Source organism: Geotrypetes seraphini, chromosome 2 (assembly GCF_902459505.1).
Source record: "Geotrypetes seraphini chromosome 2, aGeoSer1.1, whole genome shotgun sequence".
Lineage (NCBI taxonomy): Eukaryota > Metazoa > Chordata > Amphibia > Gymnophiona > Dermophiidae > Geotrypetes > Geotrypetes seraphini.
The window spans coordinates 308,728,657-308,734,656 of NC_047085.1; the positions used below are offsets into that span (position 1 = coordinate 308,728,657).

At 46.5% G+C, this 6,000-nt stretch overlaps 1 long non-coding RNA gene across 1 annotated transcript in view; it reads right to left on the bottom strand.

Moving 5' to 3' along the window:
- Positions 1–4,848, bottom strand: part of LOC117353718 — a 29,312-nt gene extending 24,464 nt beyond the window's left edge. Inside the window, exon 1 of the long non-coding RNA XR_004538005.1 lies at positions 4,710–4,848. This is a non-coding gene — a long non-coding RNA (uncharacterized LOC117353718). The remainder of the gene's footprint in view (positions 1–4,709) is intronic.
- Between the last annotated feature and the right edge of the window lie 1,152 nt (positions 4,849–6,000).

A 6,000-nucleotide genomic window follows, 5' to 3' on the forward strand; every position in this document is an offset into this window, starting at 1 on the left:
ACGACCTGCAGTTGGAGAGCCAAATTGTAAGGCAAGGCCCAGAAGAGCATGGTCAGAAACAAGAGGGACTGAGATGCTGGCAGTCGTTAGAGACTGAAAGAAAGAAGCAGAGATAAGAATGTAATCAATGCGAGAGTAAGTCGAATGCGGGTGGGAGTAAAAAGAGAAATCGTGCTCATCTGGATGCAGAGTACGCCAAGAGTCCAACAGACCCAATTCCTTCATGAGAAAGTGCACACCCTTATTGAAATGTCCCTTCGGTACCGGTTTAGCGGGTTTATGGTCCCATTGTGGATGAGCTACAAAATTAAAATCTCCACCCAATACAATCTGCTGGGGCAAAAGCGGAGCAAAGTGGCCCACCAAGGAGGTGAAAAAGGCATGGGTGTACGAGTTAGGGGCATAGACATTACACAAGACTAAAGGTTTCCCCCACAGTTCCCCAATCATGATAATATACCTCCCATTAGGATCAGCAATCTGGCGATGAAGGTGAAAGGGAATGTTTTTGTGTATGAGTATAGCCACCCCACACCTCCGAGCTGTGAAGGAAGCATGACCCACCACTCCCACCCACTCTCTGCAGAGTTTATCATGTTCTAGAAGAGTTAAATGCGTCTCCTGCAGAAAGGCAATAACAGTGCGTTCCCGCTCAAGATAAGCTAGGATTTTGGTACGTTTGATGGGGGAGTGTATCCCATCCACATTGTGATTTCACATTCAATTGAGTCATGTCATATAAAAGTGCACATCATCAGGAACCAAATATGCAGCAAACAATAATACAAGGGTGGGACGTCCCAGCAAAATCCCACCCCAGGCAAATGACGCCTCTGCATAAGGAGAAACATAGTCAAGGGAAAGCCCCAACTCCATACATCCGTCCAGCAGAGAAAGCAAACATACAAACCCAAACATACTACTACACATTCCACAAGCACCCTAACACTGACCCTCCCCCTCTCCCAGCCCGACCAGAAAATCATCCACAGCGAGGAGAATCCCCGCTATTCACCAACCCTTAGAACAAACCATCAAGTAGCCCCGGGCCGCACCACTAAATATTGTAGTCTCACCCAACCTGATATAATGGAAGCGAGAGGCCATATATGCAATCACAAAATGGAAAACAGCACAAAGGCACATAAACAGTGATCCCAACAGAAAAGGAGGCATAGGAGCTGACAAAGGCCATAGAAGCGAGTAGGTCACATGGATGTAACTGACGAAGGTCAATCAGAGCTCGCTCAGGAACAGGACACCCAAACAAGAAAGAGGGTCCTTTCGTTCAGAGTGGTACAGCCAGACCAAGAGAGTCGAGTACAACCAAGGAGCAGCCTCCGACGAGTTGCAGCCAGACAGAGGCCCAGCTGCCCATTCTCCATTGTGAGATGTCCATGCCCCGAGGACAGACAACTCCAACAGACTTGCACCCTGCATAGAGGGCCTAACGCGCCGTCCCCGGATTCAACACTCGGCAGGGCAAAGGGGCAAAACTCAGCCAACCGCAGGCACCACTCAGCTACAGCCCCCCAACAGCCAACTCGCCGAAGATAGACAAAACAACTGGGCAGAGGGGAAGGCCGGTCCAGCGACCTGTGCAAAAGCGGATCCTCTACATTCAAGAGACTCCACGGTCCCCATATGCCACAGCAGGGAGTGATTTGAGGAAGCCCTCCAGTGCCGCTGGAGTGTCATAAAAAGTGGTGACATTATTGTAAGTCACTCGGGCCCTAGCTGGATACAGGAGGGAAAATCGGATGCTGCGCCTGTAGAGCTCGCTGCAATGAGGCGCCATAGCCCGGCATCAAGATGAGACCTGTGGTGAAAAATCTTGGAAGATAAGAACTTTGTGCCCCTCAACTTGCAGGTTCAGATCTTTTCCAAGCCGGTAGGCAGCCAGCACTCTCTCTTTCACTGCAAAATTTAGGAACCGGGCAATGACCGGCCAGGGTCTGGTCTCCTCGTCTCGACATGGCCCCAATCTGTGGGCGCGCCCAATGCAGAATGGTACATGCAGATCAGACAGAGCGACAGCCCGAGGCAACCAGTCCTCTAGCCACTGACGGAAATCAACATCCCGTATGGAGTTAGGGATCCCGACAAAGCGCAAGTTATTACGCCTGCCCCTGTTTTCATGGTCCTCAAGACGCTCGGCCATGGATTTATTGGCTGATTCTAAAGTGCGGAGGCGCTCTTCAAAGTTAGCGGAAATGTCCTCTTGCTGGGCTATCCGGTCCTCCGCTCGTTGAAGTCTGCCTGCCTGGGAGTCCAGGCTCTCCCTAATGTCTGCCAGAAAGGTGTGGATAGTGGCAAGCTTATCCTCCATCACCAGGGTAAGCAAGCAAGTTCCTGGATTGCTGCTGCTTCCAGCGTGAAGACAGGTGCCTCGTGCACCTCCGCCATCTTGCCTTCCTGCAGCCATGGTCTGTCCTTCGCGGTTCTCGCCAACTTCGCTGCCATCGGTACTCCCCGCACAGCTGATTAATCGCATGCGCAAGGCAGGAAGAGGAGAGCTGCCGACTCCACTAAATGTAACGCCGCGCTGATGAGTGAAAACAGGATTTAATAGCAAGAAGAGTCGGCATGGCCCGGAGCTACACGGAGGCACTTCCGTTCAGCGACCCGGCATCACGTCTCCTCCTTCACTTCTAACAGCATTTCCTTAATGTTTCTAAGTTCTGACATAAGCTCAGTGCTGTCAAAAAAATTCTCTGCAGCTTCTTTGGGTAGTGGAATTTTTGAGGGAGTCGGCGGGTCTGTTTTCTGCCTTTTTGAACTACCTCATGACATGAAAGCCGCTTCAATTTTCGATTGCCTTGAAGTAGCCATTCTATAATTCAATATCCTTTATCTTGAAGTAAGAGGAAGCAGTGATTCTCTAAGAAAATAGCCCTAAAACACCATGATATAAGGAGCTTCACGATCAGCCGTCCATTACAATGCGCTGCCAAGCCACCCCCCTCCCCATTTATTCAAATTTCTATACCATTCTCCCAAAGAAGCTCAGAAAAGTTTACATGAATTTATTCAGGGACTCATGCATTTTTCCCTATTTTCCTGGAAGGCTCACAACCTATCTAATATCTATAATAATAAAACGCTAAGAGTGCATGCACACTCATGCCGTGTGTTCCCTGAGTCCTGATCTGTCGGGATGTGGCGGCACGAGTGCGCATGCGCTAGATGGCGGAGTGAGGGGCCGGCAAAGGAGAGCAGGCCAGGATTTGGCCAGCCCCGGCCAGGCATGACCCCCCTTCCCCACCGCGGCGGTTCCCGCCGGCAGAGAAGACAGCTCGGCGGCGGGTTGGCATGACAGTGCTAAGGCGGCTTGAGGTGCCGCCACGGCTGTCGGCACATGCAGGCCGCGGCGGCTTGAGGCGCCTGCAGTACGTGGCAGCTGTCGGCGGAGGGCAGATGCTAAACTCAAGAATGTCTAGGGGCATGTAAAAACTAAGAATTGTCACCTGCAGGTCTTTTTTTTTTATTCCAGAGTAAAAAATTTTCTGTCATCCCAGGTAAGTCTGAACAGCAGGGGTAAACTGCAGGAAATTCACTAGATTGTTTTGCAGGGCCTTGAGTGGTTCCCCTGCGAATAGAAACGCTTGGCTTCTCCCAAAGCTCCTTCGAGAGACTTTACTTGAGTTGGAGGAGGAAATGGACACAAATGACCCATTGACGGGCAGAAACCTTGGTGGTGGGAGGGAAGGAGAAGGGGCAGACCTCTATTCTGTAGGGGTGCTGGAGCCGAGAGCGTACGGTGGGCACATCTTTGCCCCCTGCCAACGGAAATTCAGCCCAAAGCTTTACAAACCTCGGGTCTGACTATTTCGCGCTGGAGCAACCTATTCATTGATGGCTCTCCAGGGCTGTCATCTGATTTAGCTCCCTACAGAATTACACTTATTTATTGAACTGTGAGTTTTCCTCGATTACTGCCATGAACCGATTTATATTTTGGTATGATTTTATTACAATATATGATGGAGTTTGGCTGAGAGCATATTTTGAACATCTTTTTAGTAGCCATAGCTGTTTGTGAGGGGTTTTTAATGCTACATCTCTCTTTAGCAATTTTATATATATATATATATATATATATATAATAATAATAAAACGTTACGCGCGTATGCGCACTCTCACCGCGTGTTCCCTGATCCCTGATCTATCGGGATGTGGCGGCAAGAGTGCGCATGTGCTAGATGGCGCGGAGTGAGAGGCCAGGAATTAGGGGAAGGAGAACAGGCCCGGAATTCGGCCGGCCCCGGCCAGGCAAGAACCCCCTTCCCCGCCGCAAAGAAAGAAAGACAGACAGGGGGAAGGGAGAGTGACAGAAAGAAAGACAGACAGTGGGCCAGGGAAAGAGACAGAAAGACAGACAGAAAGAAAGAAACGGGGCAGGGAGACAGAAAGAAAGAAAAAGAAAGAAAGAAATGCCTAAGTCTACACATCTATTCTAGCACCCGTTAATGTAACGGGCTAAAAAACTAGTACCTGAGATAATGGAGGTGGGGGGGGGGTGGAAGGGTCACAAGGAGTAACATGGGTTTGAATCCACAACTCCCAGGGTCCTAAGGCTGTAGCCAACCAGCATGCCTGACTCCTTTCAACCTACTAAGTTCCACTTACTTTTTTTCCTACAAGTTAAGCATTGAAATATCATGTTTAAATTACACAAAAACATAATGTATGCAGATTAAAACAGATACCTCAAATGTGCATCTTACTAAATCATTGAACACTAATCAGAAAAGTAAAGATCCACAAATTGAATTCAGCCATCTAAACAGATTTCACCAGTTTTAGTCCTACTGCTTTCCTGTTGGTAATACAGGTCTGCAATCTCTTCAGAACTCTGTGCAGCACTTCCTGTTTGTTACTTGCAACTACTGAGCATGTGTGTTGCCTTAAAAAATGGCTGCTGTAAAGCAACAACATATAACTGAGCATGCTCTATGCCCACTTTTTCAAGTTTTAATACACGAAAAAATCAAGGTGAAAATACAAGGCATGAGAATAACAGGAACAAATTTCAGATGATCTGCCTCCAAGTGAGGAGCAGGAAAGACAGAATCAAATTATTATTTCTCTAGTTGCTTCCTCCGCTCTCAACAGCTCCGGGGTTGCCCAGTGATGTCACTTAATTTGCAGAGCTGCTTATTTTTTCATACCCATAATGCCGTGCAAAATGGTGCTGCATTTATTTTTTTCTGCATGCTTCTGATAATTATTTCTAATTTTTTCAGACTTCCATTTAACTAGACAATGTTAATGTATTTTGTGCTAATTGATTAACATTCTCCATCCAAGTATATTTTACTCTCTTTAATATCTTTAGGAGCTTCTTTTTGTGCCATGTGTAGTCTACACAAGATGCTTTTCGTAAATCTCTCTGGAAGCTGAACTAGGATTTTTTTCAATTTTTGGAAGTCCTTCCTATAGGGCTGATATTTGTAAATAAAGACAGTTGGATGAAAATATGAAGTATTTTTTCTTTTAGATAGAATGCATTGGTTTGGAAAAATTATAAGTGAATATCATTGTGATTATAACAGTTTTCCTAGGAGTTGTTTGAGAATAGAGTAGTTTGTGTGTCATAAGATTTGAACTTTTGGTGGGAAAGTTTGTTGGACTAATCTGATTAAGAACAAGGAAATTTGTTGGTCATGAATTTGAATTTTAGCAGGAAAGTTAGTTGTAAATCCAAGTTTGAATTTTAATTTTGGCAGGAAAGTTCATGGGCCCAATTTTTAAATTCTGGAGAGAGAGTCTGTTAAATTATGTCAGAAAAGAGTTTGAGATGGAGGAAAAAGGCGTTTGTCTTCACACACACACACATCCCCCTGTCCTTTTGCGCTAAATTTCTTTTGGATGAGAGGTGCCATGTTTTGTTTACAGAAAGCCCTTTATCTATATTGAAGTTATTGGGGTGTCTTGCTATTTCTATTGATTCTTTTTGGCCACCAGCAATCTTCTTTCTCCAGGACTTTTGTATTTTCA